We start from the raw sequence: 15,045 nt of genomic DNA, 5'->3' as shown, positions 1-15,045 counted from the left end.
TATTTTCCTAGGGCCTTTTTTTTTTCTTCTTCTCTTTAATGTGCACTTTAAAGTTAACTTACTAGTGCCCTACAAATGTAACATCAAGGGTGACATCCGTTCCTGTGCTGTCATCCTGCTTTAAGGACTCTGTGGACTGTCTCAGCCCTGTGCTAAAACACTCTTTGCCTTACACTGAAAGCAGAGGCTATGGCAGGTCTCTTCCAGCATCTAGGAAACACCTTTGGCATTTGTCTCCCCCCTGGCAGCTCCTGGCATTGTCCCGTGTCATAATCTGAGAGGAGATGAACTGGACTGTTCTATGGATCTTCCAAGCATTCTGCCTTGGAGAGCAGGGTAGATTAGGCAGCAGAGGGAGGAACTTGGCATACAGCAGCACCTGGAAGGCCCTGACCCTCTGAGGTCTGTGCATGGAGCTGCTGAGGCACCTGTGGCACATTTGGGAGCAGGCTCAGGAGCTGCCAGGGCCCTTTGCCACAGCACTGTCAGAGCATCACAGAACTTGTGTGGTGGCTCTAGGAAGGTGCCAAGCCCAGGCAGCCATTCACCACAAGTGTGTTTTGCTGTTTGGTTTGAATACCTTCAGGTGCCTGTCTGCAGAGAATTCAAGGGCTGTGCTATAATGGAAGGGATTGTTGAGGGGGCAGTATTCCCATGCCAGTCAGTTCCCTCTTGATATTCTGAGCCATTGGCTTAATTTTCTCTTTGTTATCCATTCTGAATGAGCATTAATGGAGATGGATTTTACTGTGATGATACCAACAGGTAAAATGTAAGTATTTAAGAACCATGGAACTAGTAAGTGGGAGAGAATAAATAAATAATAAATAAATTAAAAAACAAATCAAAATGAAAACAAAATAAACCAACCTAGCAAAACCAAACCCCACCAAAAGTGAACCAAAAATCCTAAGTGAACACAGAGAGAGAAGAGATATTTCTAGGAAGCAGTTTCACCCTCCATTTAAGAATCAGATATACAACTCCTGAGGCAGTGTATCCTGGTCTCTGAATTCAGGCTCCATCTTTGGGGGGAAATGGGAGATAAGAGATAGCTGGAAACAGTATTGAGAGAAACATTTCCTATAACATAAACAAAAGAAAAGAACCAAAACCCAACAGCACATAAAGGGCTCACAGCAATATACCATTCTGCCTGACTCCCAGCTGCACTCCTCTGTGGAAGTGAGAAGAGCCAGGGAGCTGGTGTGCTGTGGTTATGCCCATGTGGATTGTGCACAGTCCTACAAGCACTGCTGTCATTTATAAACGCTGCTTTAATTCCAGGAGTGTTACCTCTGAGTCCCAGAGATTTGTGATTTTCATGGACAGTGGATTCAGCTCATGTGAAAGCTTGTAGGAATCTCTGTGTTAAGAGTTCCTGTGCCTTGGGCTGGCCCTGAGCTGGACCTGTGCTTGAAATGCAGGCGAGTCTCCTTCAGAATTCCCGGAGATTGAGAGACGAGGCTGGAGCTGCTGGCAGAGCAGTACGAGGAGCTGGTGTTGTGGTAAGCAAGAGACCTCATAAAGCAACCTCTGGGGCTTTTCTCCAACTTTCCCTGCTCAGTAAACTCCCTGAACACAAAAGCTCTAAACAGAGTAAAGAAAGGTAAAGATTGAAATTTGAAACTAAGTTAGTTCAAGTGAATGGATTAAGTAACAGAAAAAAAGGTCATTCATTCGGCAAAACAGAGAAGAGCTGTGAGTTTTCACTTATTTTACTGAGCAATATTAGCTCATAATTTAAGATAGTGTGTGGCTCACTCAAACAGGCTACCCCCATTCTATCTTGTTGAAGAATACAATTCGTTTTCTGCTCCTCTAGGGTGATATCATTTTATATGAAGAAAAAAGTTAGCTCAGATGGCAGTTATATGTTTCGGAAGCACCTTCTAATCAGGGATTGGTGATTCATTATTAGCTTCAGCAGGCGATCCATCTGACATGTAAGGGGAAAAAATTAGCAGCTGTCACTGCATGATGAGTTAATTTCCTGATAGGCCTGACACTGAAAAGCCATTTGGAGACATGGAGATGGCTGATGAGAAAACCTGGTGCTGGTTTATAATTGGAGAGAAAGAAAGGGCAGAGACAGAGGGAGATGGGGGAGGGACTGGGGCTGCTCCACAAGTGGGGATGGATGTTTGTGTATTTACAAAATAGACGGCTCCACAATAACCTGCATCTCTGCACACACACCTGGGCGGGTAAGGGATAGGGACCAGGGCCTTTCATTTTCCTCCTGCCTGGTGTGGTTATTTGAAGTCATTTGTAATTAGCACTCCAGACGTTTTTCCGCTCGCTCCAGCCCGGGTGTAGCGGCACGCGATTGGGTTATCGCGGTGACATTGAAACCTGACATTTTAGAGGAAAGGGGAGAAAATCACGCTACTTCTTTAATGGTTCCCGCTGCAATTTTCTTAATTGCAGCTTGAGATTTCAATCAATCATACAAAAATAAACTTATCTGAAACAAATATTGCTAAAACTTCCAAGAGCACAATTGGGAATGATGAGTGTTCAAAGAAGCCTCTTGTAGAGCATGAGGAAATATGCTCTTCAAAAGATGTAAGCACATGGATCTCTGTTTATCCATTTTAAGAATGGTAAATAAAACTATGGGGAAAACAGGCGCTCAAGACCAAATGCAATCCACTGTGGAATCTGCCTTGTGTGTGGAATCGGGACAGCAGCACTGGGTCCTTCATATGTATTAAATAAAATTAATAGGAGGCCGCAACCTGAGACTAATTCCTTCAGTCAGTGGCTGTGTCTGTAAGGCATTGCTTTAAAGGTTTTTGTTGATTTGTGTTTTGGGGGGGGTTTTTTGCTATTTTGGTAAGGTATCTAATACGCCCAGCAAAGGATGCCTGGCTTTTCTTTTAACTTGGGAAAGAAAAAGAAAAAAAAACAACACAATGAATATTTAAAGTTGTGTTTGGTTTTTTTTTTTTCTTTTTTTTAATATGGTAGAATATAATGGGATTTTCCCCATCATCAGAAGAAAATTTTTGACCAGGAAGAGAACAAGCCAGTAGCTCCACTTGTACAAAACCAGTTTTGACTTTTTCTATTGGGATGTTCTTAAATGATGGCCAAGGGTTTGGGAGCAGTATGGGAGAAGCAAAGATCCACCACAGACAGGTGGATCCAGCACATATCATGCAATTGAAATTGATGTGTGTATATACACAAACTAGGATTGTGTCCTGCGATGTAACAGGACACCTGACCTTGTTTAAAACACATTCTTGTCTTGTGGCAGCAGCACATTTATCAAGGCTACTTTGAACGACCAGTTGTACTGCATAGTCCTGCCCCAGAGGTCAGTGTTAACTGAGAGCCATCAGATTCTGGGAATTTCTGATGAGTAAGAATAGCAATCCCCCAGGTAGCAGTAGATTAATTCTGGAGTGGCTTTTCTTCCATATTCCCCAAACCTCTGATAACTCTTACTGCTTGGAATCCTCCTTTCTCACTGCTTTGAATCCTCATTACTTACTGCAGCTTTTGCGTGTCTTGATTCAGCTTCTTGGAGATCCTACACACAGATTCCCATTGCCAGTTTGTTAGGCTTGGGAGTGAACCATGTGATTGTTTGGGGACAGAAGAATGGGTGATTAGTTAGTTGTCTCTGCTGGGATGCATCCCTTGATATGTAAGTAGCCATGAGCATCAGGATCCATGCAATTCTCAAGAGACAGATTTTGAAAGTAATCCAGCTCCTTGGGAGGTCTGGTTGGATAAGCTGAGTGTCATGAGGGGACATCTGGTCAGACAAAAGAGGAAAAAAATTGAGCAAATGCAAGAGAAGGAGTCAGAACCTTGGATTCTTGGTCTGTTATGAACCCAGCTTGTTAAGGAGCTTCTGAGAGCAGAAACATAAGTGAATTATCAGGAACCGAAAGCCACGACTGCTCACGCGTAACAAAGCCACAGACACCTGAGCTGAAAGACAAGGATCAGTAATAGGAGGCAAAACCCAATGTGCCTTTCCAGCACCTACTCAGAACCCAAATACAACTCCCTTCCTCTCTCTGTTCTCTCTTTCTTCTCCACCAATGCCCAGGGCAGACACAGGTAACTTGGTGGCCACATTCCACCAGCCCTGCTGTGCCATGCAGGACAGTGTCAGGTTTGGAGATCTGACCATCACAAGTGCTGTGAGCACTCCAGGGTGTGGTCAGGAGGGGTCTTCTAACACCTCCAGATTCCCATGAGGGGAGACACCCACAGAGAAGACATGTCTCATCGAGGTACAGAGGGTCAGGAAGGAAAGTATAGAGGGTCAGCTGGGGAAGGAAAGGACTAATTTCTGTGTCAAATAAAGTCCTTGCTGACAGATGTCTTACTCTGACAGAGTTTCAGGACTTTCCCCCAAATCCTGCTAATCTTTCTATCTGCCAATGTGCTCCTCTGTCGCTGGGGGTGTAGAACAGGTTTGTGTTTTCTGCTTAGCATATGGTGGTGATTGCTGGTGTTTGGTAGCTGTGAAATCCAGATGCCCAGCTCCAGGAGGATTTTTCCCTTCCTAGGGACATCTGGCCATCCTTTCAGCCTTATTCTTTCTTCCCCTCATTTTTGCTTGGAGTCTATAAGCTTTGTCTATGTATTTGCAGAGCAGATAATTCAGTTGATTTATTCTTGTGTTTCAATTCAAGGTTAAGAAAGAAAAAGCAAAGGGAAGTCTGAGGCTGTGTTTGTACCTTAGGACCCAGATAGGGATGTGCATGTCCCAGGCCCTCTGCCTGCTCCTGCCAGGGCAGCAGAGAGGTTGATGCTGTGGTTGCACATTGAGCAGACATAATAGCACTGTTGGCTGGCAGCAGTTTGGTGGGGATAACAGGTGAAGGGAAACCTGGAGGGATGTATCCAAACACCAGGATTCCTGCCTTGCTTTGGCTCACAGCAGCTAGACACCGTGTGGGGTGTTTCTGCTCAGACTCCTGCCTTAGATCCATATGCAAGCCATGAGGGTAAAATCCTGGAAGAACATGTACTGCAGTTATTTAAAGCAAATGGGAGCAGAAAATTCCAGGAGCATTTCTGTCTGGTACCTTGGATCCACAAGAGAAATGCTGAGTAACCTGTGAGAGTCTCTGGATCCCCTGACTTCTTTTTGTTATTATTTTCCTCAATTCCATGAGCAAATTTCTTGTTCCTGTAGGTAAAGGGCTGGCTCTGACAGGAACAGACTTGCATACCTGGTCATTCTGCCAGTGTCTTGAGAGTGTCTTGCTGGGCTGTGATATGATCTGTGGGACATTGATGATGTGGACAAAAGCCAGCTGCCAAGGAGCAGGAGATAAGACTTAGGCACAGTGCCTGTGCCTGTGGAATCAGAAAGCAAAGACAATAATGGTCTTGTAATCTGTTGGTATCTAACCCCAAAATTCACTAGACTAGGTGCAAATGTGGCAGAAACTCTTACCAGTCTGCTCCTCTGCCCTGGGTTTGTTCTCTGGTCTCCATTTGTTGGGCCTTCAACTAGACAATTAAAATGGCCCTATTCCAGTGGTGAGCCCTCAAAGCCCCTGCAAAGAATCAGGGATCCATTTCTTCTCCTCTGTTCATCTAAGGGAGTTCACGACTCAGCTCCTGCTGCCTCAGTGGATGCTCAGCAGCAGGAGTGAGGCTCCTGTCCCAGCAGCCCAGCCAGGTTCATCAGCAGCATGGGAGTGACCCAGCAGAGCAGGGGACGGGCTCTGCCACGCCACAGATGGGTGCAGGGGCTCACTTGACACAGCTGCTCAACCATTTGTCTCAGTGGTTTAGTGGGTGGCCCCATGCCTGCTTTATTGCGTGCTGTTGAAAGCCTGCTCTAGAGGCAGGATGAGTCATTTTCTGTGGTCATTTCTTCTGGTACTTGTCACTCTGCTGTCTGAGTGCCTCCCAAGCCATCACAGCTTTGTCCTCCTTTAGCCCCACTAAGGTATGAGGAAATGAAAAAGTTCTCCAATCATTTGTGGGGCCTCATTTGAGCTAACACAGACATTAACTTTCTAAGGCTTAGATAAAGAGGGAGATATCCCTGATATCTGAGCATCATAACACCTTTCTAGTGGAAGCCGTCCTGCTAGTAGACGGTATCTCTGCCTGTGCAGGGGATTGGAAATTGTTGATGTTTAAAGTCCCTTTCAACCCAAATATGATTCCCTGATTCCAATGGCCTTTGCTGTCCCTCACTGTGAGCATACTCAGTGTACCCACAAACCAGACACTGGGGGCTGATGTGGACACTGGGCAGAAAGAAGCATTTCTTTGTTTTCACTGCTGCCCCACATCTCTTCTCCTTGGCCCCTGACTGCTCCTGTTGGCTTTGGGGGCTCCTGCTGCAGGTACCTAATAGAAAATTTCCCTTTCTGCATAGGAAGCCTGGGACTTATGGGCCTGTCACACATACAGGCAATGCTACTGCATGGGGTTTTCTCTACTGTACAAGCTGGCACAAAGGGAAGAGCCAGGCTTTGAGAGCTCCTACAAGGATATCCTTAACTCACATGCCAGCCACAGTAGCTCACCTAACCCAACCATGCAGTAGAGAGCTGCCCCACTGGGCAAGAGGCAGCTCACAGGGGCAGTTTTTCCTGCACTCCCAGGGAGATGAGCACAGCTCCCTGCAGGAATAGCTGGTGATGAGGAGTCATCTGCTTGCACAGCACTCTAATTCAGCGTGAAACCCCCAGTTCTGCTGTGCCAGACAAGGCACGTGTGGGAGATCTGGTTTCTTCATCCAAGCAGCTTTCTAAGAAAGCCCTTTTGATAATCAGTCTGAAAGATTGCTGAAGTGAAAATTAAACCACTCTAAATGCTGTTATGGAAACATAGGCATCACAAGCAAGAGCTGGATTTCTGTAGTTGCCACACAATAAATAGATGAGGCTCAGCTCTGATATCAGACCAGCTTTACCTTGTGCATGTCCTCCAACGTCTGGTTTTCCAGTTATGAGCTGCAGTAATTGTGATCAATCAGGCTTTATGCTCACTACCCACAGGCTGTTTATTAATGAATCTGCATCCCATCTTCATTTTTTCACAATCTCATCAAATCTGTTCCAGATCCTGTTTACATCAAATTTTGTCTGCAGCACACTTCTATAATATCCAATTTGGAATTCCTGATTCTGCACCAGTTCCTCAGACCAGATCCTCAGTATACCAAAGACCAACACGTTCCTGAAATAAAAGAAGAATTAAAACATGAGAGCTTTCAACAAAGTGCAAAGAAAAACCATTGATTTCTAAGTGATACCATCCTTCCAGGGTATAGACAGACAATTTTTTCAAAATCCTTTCTGTATGTCTGTGTCTGTATGTGTGTGTATGTTTAAAGGCTAGAATTGCTTTCCTTTGGATGCTTTAAAAAGCATCAGGTACTTTTCTTCTTAGCAGTATACATTTTCTGCTTGGGCACATGGGTTTTATGAATATTTGGCTTGACTTGCTAAAGACATCAATTTGACATGTTGCCATGTGTTATAAATGCCTCAGATCAGATGCAGAATAGGGAGAAAAAGCTTTAGAATAAAAGTTTATTAAAAACACATACATAGAGTCTATTCTAAACAGAAGAAAAAAAAAAAAAAAGGAAAAAACCAAACAAGAAAAAAACAACGAATGTTCCCCTGTTGCATCAATGCCAGAACATTATGTTTGCAAATAAGAATTTAGCACTACAAAGACAATGCCCTAGATTAACTAAGATCCCATTTCACAAAACCCTATGGCAATAGTCTGCAACATCAGTCACAGGAGAAGATATAACACAGATGCATTTGTGCCCTCATGCAGCTGAACTGAAACAAAACAAAGAGTGAATTAGGCTGAATATCTTACTGTGTGCAACGTATTGTACAACAAGGCACCTTTGGGAATGTGTCACAGGGTTTGGTAAATTGAAAACAAAATAAACAGATCTATGGGAATAAATAACATCATATTAGATGTCTGCTGCATGTAGACTACATTAGCTTCCAGTCACAATCCAGCTTCAGTTTTCCCCCTAGTTTTCCATGCCTGTGAAAACCTCTGGAAAGAAAGGGGCGTAGGGGCAGGGGGAGGCACACCGTGCTGCTTCTCCTGCACATGCACACACACTCACACCCTCTGTCTTTCTCTTGCTTTAGCACAATTTCCTCCAGATGAGGAGAGCCAGTGTGTCCCTTGCTGTTTTGCACACAAGCCAGTTTTGCTGTTTCTGGACCAAGGCCCGGAGTGAAAGCATTTCCACACACACTGATCTCCCCTCCCTGCTCAGCAAAGGTGAGAGCACTGGCAGCCCAGCTTACCTTCAGCCCAATGCACTCCACTGCCATGGCCAACATCGCTCCATGAGGTCCTGAGACCCCTGCACGGGCTTGGTGTGTCCAGGAGAAGGGATGAGAGATTCCCAGGGCACCTGGCCCTGATGCAGCCATGCCACACTTGGCTTCAGAGGCACTTGTGGGGACCCAAGAGAGGCAGGTACTTTGCTGAGTCCCATCTCTAATTACAGCCAAATTTAGTTAATGTTTTGAAAGCACTTTTTCTTAGTGCTCAGCCATATGGGGCCAAGGTCTGCTTCCAAGTACATGGGTAAAACCCCACTGATTTCAGGGAGATTGCTGGCATGAACTGAACTTAAAAGATCAGGCCATATTTATCTCAGCAAAAGTTCAAGCTAATTCATTTTCTCTCATTTTCTCTCTCTCTCTCTCCTTCTGTTTTGCTTAGCTTATAGCTGAGTAAAAGGAGCACATATCTTGGAGATAGCTTTTTAAATATAAAATTCTCTTTATAACCCCAGAGCAATATGTCATTCTGCGATTACAAAAAAATGTACTCTTCCCAAAGAAAATCCTTCTGAAGCAAACATTGGCTTTATCCTCTCTGAGATCTAAGCACCAGCCTTTGAATTCATGTATATCAGAAATAGGCAAAGATCTGCAACAGAGCGAAACTGTGGCCTCCAAATTGTCATTATTCCAGTCAAAAGCCTATTTCTTCCCTTTAAGAAGCAGCAATGGGCCTTGAGATGAAGTGCAAAAAATAACAAGGGACACAGAGAGAAAATGATATTTTTATAACTTTTTAGTCTGAACATTCTCAGGATAAGAAGAAGTTTGATGAAGAAGTTGAGGAAAATTTTAACATTCAGCTAATTGATATTCTTGTCTCTGCCAACTAAACTCCTTCTGGCTTAGGGAAAGATCAGGGCTGCCTTCCCTCTCCACAGATGTGAGCTCAGGTCCAGGAGCTGCAGACACCTTGCACAGCCCTGCTGGGCTCTGGCCAGCTGACATCCTTATCATTTTTATTTCTTTCCATCTTCACCTGTAAGAGGTTGTTTGAAGGATCCTGTTTTTCAGGTTTGCCCAGGGGTGTGCTTTCTATAGGCACAAGGCATCTGTTTTTTGTTATCTGACCTCGGAAATGTATTTCTCACAAGGAATAATGTAGCAGAGGGTCCTTTTCTGGCCAGCCTTGGGGACACTTGCTCTCTCCTTCATACAAATCTGAAGTTCCATTCCACCCCCTCCACTCAGAAACTGAAGGACCTGTATCTGACCTTATCTTCAGATCAATACATTCCCCTTTGGATTCCAGAATGCATTCAAGCATTTTTAATTTGATTTCTCTATTCACACAGACACAACGAGGTGAGAGAAAGATGGAGCTGACAGGTCTCATAATCAGCTCTCATCTTCTTTAGCCAATGTGTCAAAATTGTATTTCCATAATTCCTTCCATTAGTATTTCACCTGTTGTCTCCCAAGGCTCATGCTGGTGTGGTGAACAAGAACCAGATTCAGGAATTAAGCTGGGACATGCACAATGGCCATGAGTTCTGCTAAAGTCAAAGCACTTGTTCAGGGGCTTGCAGACAGCTCAAGTGCTCAGTGGGGCTGGGGTTCAGCACACTCAGCCTTTAGACAGTCACCAGAGATAGATGGATTTTGAAGTTGGAGTGCTGGGACCCCTCAATGTGGAGGAGAAATGCCTAGCTCTTCTCACTTCTGGTTCTACAGAAGCCTGTTGCCAATTACAGCTTTCCATGCTCCTGATCTTGCATCCTGCATTTTCTTTGTGTTTTGACCACATTTATGGCAGCAGCCTGCTCCTGTGACTCATGGAATAGGACATGGCCTTATGGCATTACTCAAGGACTTGGAGTGTGTGTTTCTGCTTAACCCCTTGGTGTACTCTGCTTTGGATAGTGGGAAGGAGGTAGTAGCTCCTGCTGTGCCCCAGGGAGTTGGGGACTGCTCATCCATCTCTCCTCTTATTCTGGGCCTTGCCATCCAAAGGTTGTGAGCACACTCTGATGGGTGGCGGCCCCATGGCCAGAGCAGCACAAGGCAGACTGCAGGGAGTGGCTGCAGCAGAGACAATGCCAGCTGCCAGGATGCAGGAGCTGCCTGCCTGGAGCTGCTCTCCTCCCACAGCCACCACCAGTCCCCCCAGACTGGTGGGCAGGGCTTCAGCTGGATGGGGCTGCCCTGTGCCCAGGTGAGCTGCCCTTGGTGTCTCAGGTGCACAGGGCTGGTTCTGGCTGCTCACTTTGCTGCACAGCTGTGGGGACAGAGCCATCACACTTGGCTTTTCTCCTTCCTGCAGCTAAGAAGGGTTTGAGGTCTCCAGCAAAACTGTGAGGCTGACAGTGCAGCAATCCCCAGTAAGGAGAGCTGGGAGCTTGTATTTTAGCTTCCTGGAAACCAAGGGCAGGAGGGAAGGTTGTCCCAGGGGAAACCTATGTCCTGGGAGGGAATAATTCCTACCATTTAGGTGGACAGCACAGCTTCAGAGCACCACTGCACATGCACAGATATCAGGCATGGAGGCTCATAGTCTTCCCTGCCGGGCTCAGTGTGAGCTGCTTCCTTACCATGTCCATGAGAAGGAAGTGCAAATAATCCCCATGCATTTTTGCCTGCTTTGTGACTGCTGCACAGCTGAAGGGCTTTCTGGGGACCATCTCTGCAGCTTCCTCAGCAGTGCCCTCAGGGCTGTCCTGCTGGACAGTGTGACAGACGTGGTCCCAGGCAGAGTGCTGTGTCCTGGCTCCTTGCCGAGGGTCCTGACGTGCCGTGAGATGTGTCACTGTGGAGCAGTGGCACACACAGTGGGTGACACGAGTCTCTCCACAGCCACTCTGCTCCTTTGTACCAGTCTCAGTGAGGATGGTGTAATGTGAATGGATTCGTGATCTGGAAGACGTATTTACAAAGCCTGACAGCAGAAATTAAATTTCTCCTCCCTTGTCCCCAGGGACACTAACTCTGACTGAGAGCATCAAGGAAACCTGGCTGGCTGCATGCTGTCCCCATCTGAGGATGGAAGCCCTAAAGCACTGCCTGCAGGGAGTCAGGAGCTGGTGGCTTCAGAAGCACTTACGAGACTTAGGCGCATACATTCTATTTATTTAAAGAGACCAGTGTCACTTCAGAGCAAAAGAGCTCCTGAGTGTTCCCAAAGTAACTGAGCTAAAACCAGATCTGAAGTACCTAACTCAGACCAACAAGGTCCAACCACCCTGGCCGTCAGTCACCCTACTTTCAAAGAGATGATCAGAAAAGCACTTACCTGCAGGAGGGACATTATTTAGGATGCTCTTTGCACCTGATTTCTTATGAGCATTTGCATGTGGGCAGGAGAATTTGCTCTCAAATTTCAATACTAGTGCCACAGAATTTATTCTTCCCCAAACCGTGTAAAAGGTAAATATTCATACAACTTCTGTGTGCAAAGGCAGCAGAGAGTATTCAAATGTGTCTGGGTAGAATCTCTTTTATTTTCCTCAGGTACAAATAAAGCACCCCTCATCCCCTAACTCCCTCTAGCTCTCCTTTTAAATCTCTTTTTAATGTCTCACTTTTTTCTGCTAATAATTTCTCCCCTTTGCTAATGATGCTAACCTTAGAGCTTGCTGCAAACTGACTTGTTTCATGTCAGCCTCTCTCTATTGCCCACTTTTGTTAAGCCACAAAGCAGGTTTCAGTCTATTCAACATCAGCTATTTCTCCGACTTGAATATTATCGTTGCCTATTTCAAAGGCATCTCCAGGCCCACAGTATTTCTGCAGAGATACCTCTATTATTGTCTGTCATCAGGATATGCTGGGCTCCTGCCTCTCTCCCCCCTTGCTTCCTTCCTATGTATGTGGCAAAGTCTCTCTGCTCTAATAGCTCTCCTGAGAGCAGGGTGAAGCAGGTCTTTACAGAGGCCTGTTAATTTTAAAGGACAAGCTTTATATATTAACACCCCTGTGGCAGTCTGCTTCCCGTGCAGCGGGCTGTATCCCCGCCACTTACCCAGAACTAAAGCACACAAGGACCAAGCCCACTCCCAAGCTGCAGCCAGCATCCCCAGGTGTCCCTGAGCAGGCTGAAGCCACGGGAGCTGGGGACCTGGGGGACGCTGTGACAATCTGCCCAGGGTGTGGACAGCATGAGTTGCTGACAGAGGACATCTGCTTCTCTAACAGAGGCTGTGGTACAGACGTCCTTCCCTTCCAAAATCAATTTTCTCCCAGGTGCTGCATTCTTTGGAGAATTAGAACAGAGTTATAATAATGAGCGTGGCAATGTTCAGACTTTCTGGGTGACCGAGACCTTTTCAGTGGCTTGGAGTAAGTGGGAGGAAGGAGGTTTTTCTCTGCAGATAAAAGATTGTGAAATGGTAACTATTTATAAATTATGTCTTCTGCCTTGCTAATCACTTCTCAGTTCAAAAGACACAGGCCTTACCCCAGCACTCATCCATCAGGATCCAGCACTGACAGGGGCTCCTGCTCCCCAAACAAGCTGAGCAAATCCCTCAGAGAGGCTGACCCCTGAATTGGAAACCAAACAGCTGAGACTTGCAATGGGGGACAATTTTTGTCTCTTTCTCTTTGAGACATCTGTCCACTACTTCATCCCCCTAAACTTGTGGTCATCTCCCTTAAAGTGCAAGATAAAAATTAAAAAAGGATGAAGGAGAAGGAAAACTCTGGCTGGTGCAAAGCGGAATTTACAGTTATTGCTAATGTTAGCATTTCCCTTCTCCCCCCCCCCATTTCCTTGGCATACAGGTAAAATAACAAAATAAATCCTGCAAAGGGCTTTCTGCCAGGCTGCCTTTGGAACTTTGCTTAAGTGGCCTTAAGTAAGATAATAAGCAAGGAGTGTGAAAAGAAGAGACTTTGTCTTTTCACATTAGCAGCAGCCCTGTTCAAGTGGCAGTATCTATGAAAATGCTGTTCAGCCTTTAATGAGACTACAGTGTGTTAGTGTACCAGTCTAATTAATCCCATATTTTCACACAGCATAATTACTGAGCCGGGGCTGAATTATTTGGCTACTGGAGGTGGAGCAGTGCCTGCCTTCACTGTCCTCTGTCTCTGCTCCTCACAATTTATTATGCTATACAGCAAGACACCATTGAAACCTCCTAGTATAGGACTATCTGTCATCTCTACATTATCAGTAAAATACACCACCTTCCATACTGTGCTACAAGGGCTTTAGCAAATTGCTATTTTTATGGGATATGATAAAGGAAATGCTACCTTATGTTCAAATTTTTAACTGTCTCGTGTGCGGAATATACATTGTGCTTTGTGCACTCCTGTTCAATGAGGCCTCATTTGCATTGCTACAGCCAGGGTGAGTGTCACCCTGCTATTTTGCTTCCTTTCAATCCCCCTTCTTTCTCGTTTCTTTCTTTCTTTCTTTCTTTCTTTCTTTCTTTCTTTCTTTCTTTCTTTCTTTCTTTCTTTCTTTCTTTCTTTCTTTCTTTCTTTCTTTCTTTCTTTCTTTCTTTCTTTCTTTCTCTTTCTTTCTTCTTTCTTTCTTTCTTTCTTTCTTTCTTTCTTTCTTTCTTTCTTTCTTTCTTTCTTTCTTTCTTTCTTTCTTTCTTCTTTCTTTCTTCTTTCTTTCTTTCTTCTTTCTTTCTTTCTTTCTTTCTTTCTTTCTCTTTCTCTCTTTCTCTCTTTCTTTCTTTCTTTCTTTTTCTTTCTTTCTTTCTTCCTTGCTTCCTTCCTTCCTTTTTCTTTTTTCTTTTTTTCTTTTTTCCTTTTTTTTTTTTTTGCTTTATTTCTTCTTCCTCTCTCCTTTTTTCTCTTTCTCTCCCTCTCTCTTTCCATTCCATTAGCAAGACCTACACTTTCAGAATCTCCATCTTCACTGGCATTAAGATTTTTCTTAAAGTTCTTTCTCTCCTACCCCTCCTAGTTTGTGTTATTCCTTGAAACATATATTTTTGCACATTATTATTCATCTCTGATATATGATCCTGCCATTTTGGAACTAGTAGAGTCTCCCACCCCCTTCCTTCCCATAGGAGTTGTGAGAGATTTGTGGCTTAAACATTTACTCACTTGCTAGTGTTTTTGGGACTGGTTTAATAGTATCTTTTTAATGGAAGGCCAAACAGTACATTAACTATATGGAACTGGTTTAGGATTTTTCTTAAAAAAAAAAGAAAGAGGGTTGTACCCCGTAAATTTTAAAACCAGCCCTAACAGTACATAAGGCTATTTTGTTATTGTGTATGGTTTCCATACATACATTGTGAGATATATGGATGTATATACCCAGGCAAAGTGAGATCTCAAAATAAAGAAAACCACATGCTTAATAGCACAAGCGGGAAAATTACTTCTCCAAGTTTTTAACCAAATAATGGCCCTGAGACTTGAGTCCTCTTCTGGGCAGTCTTAAATATAACGTATTCAAGGAGCAGCAAAGTGAATTTCATTGCACCTTTGCTGATACAGCGATTGAGTATTGCATCTGACACTCCAAAGCTCTTCCATATGTGCACACGGGAACCCAAACAGCTCTTGCTGCCCCCAGGATTAGTGATACCATGCAGAGTCTTTTATCAATCATTCTGGGGCAGCTGAGAGTAGCCCAAGCTCAAGGGTTAAGCAAGGTTAAATCTTAAAAGAATCCAGCTTTTCCAGGCCCTGCCAGGCTGTGGGGTGACACAGCTTCTGCAGGGGCTGATCTTTGGAGGCTGATTTGTTCACATCTTCACTGCTGTGTGGGTTATCCTGATAGAGGATCCTGGGGACTCAGGGT

The sequence above is a fragment of the Erithacus rubecula genome, assembly GCF_903797595.1.
Source record: "Erithacus rubecula genome assembly, chromosome: 3".
NCBI lineage: Eukaryota > Metazoa > Chordata > Aves > Passeriformes > Muscicapidae > Erithacus > Erithacus rubecula.
Note: the sequence above shows the minus strand (reverse complement) of the source record.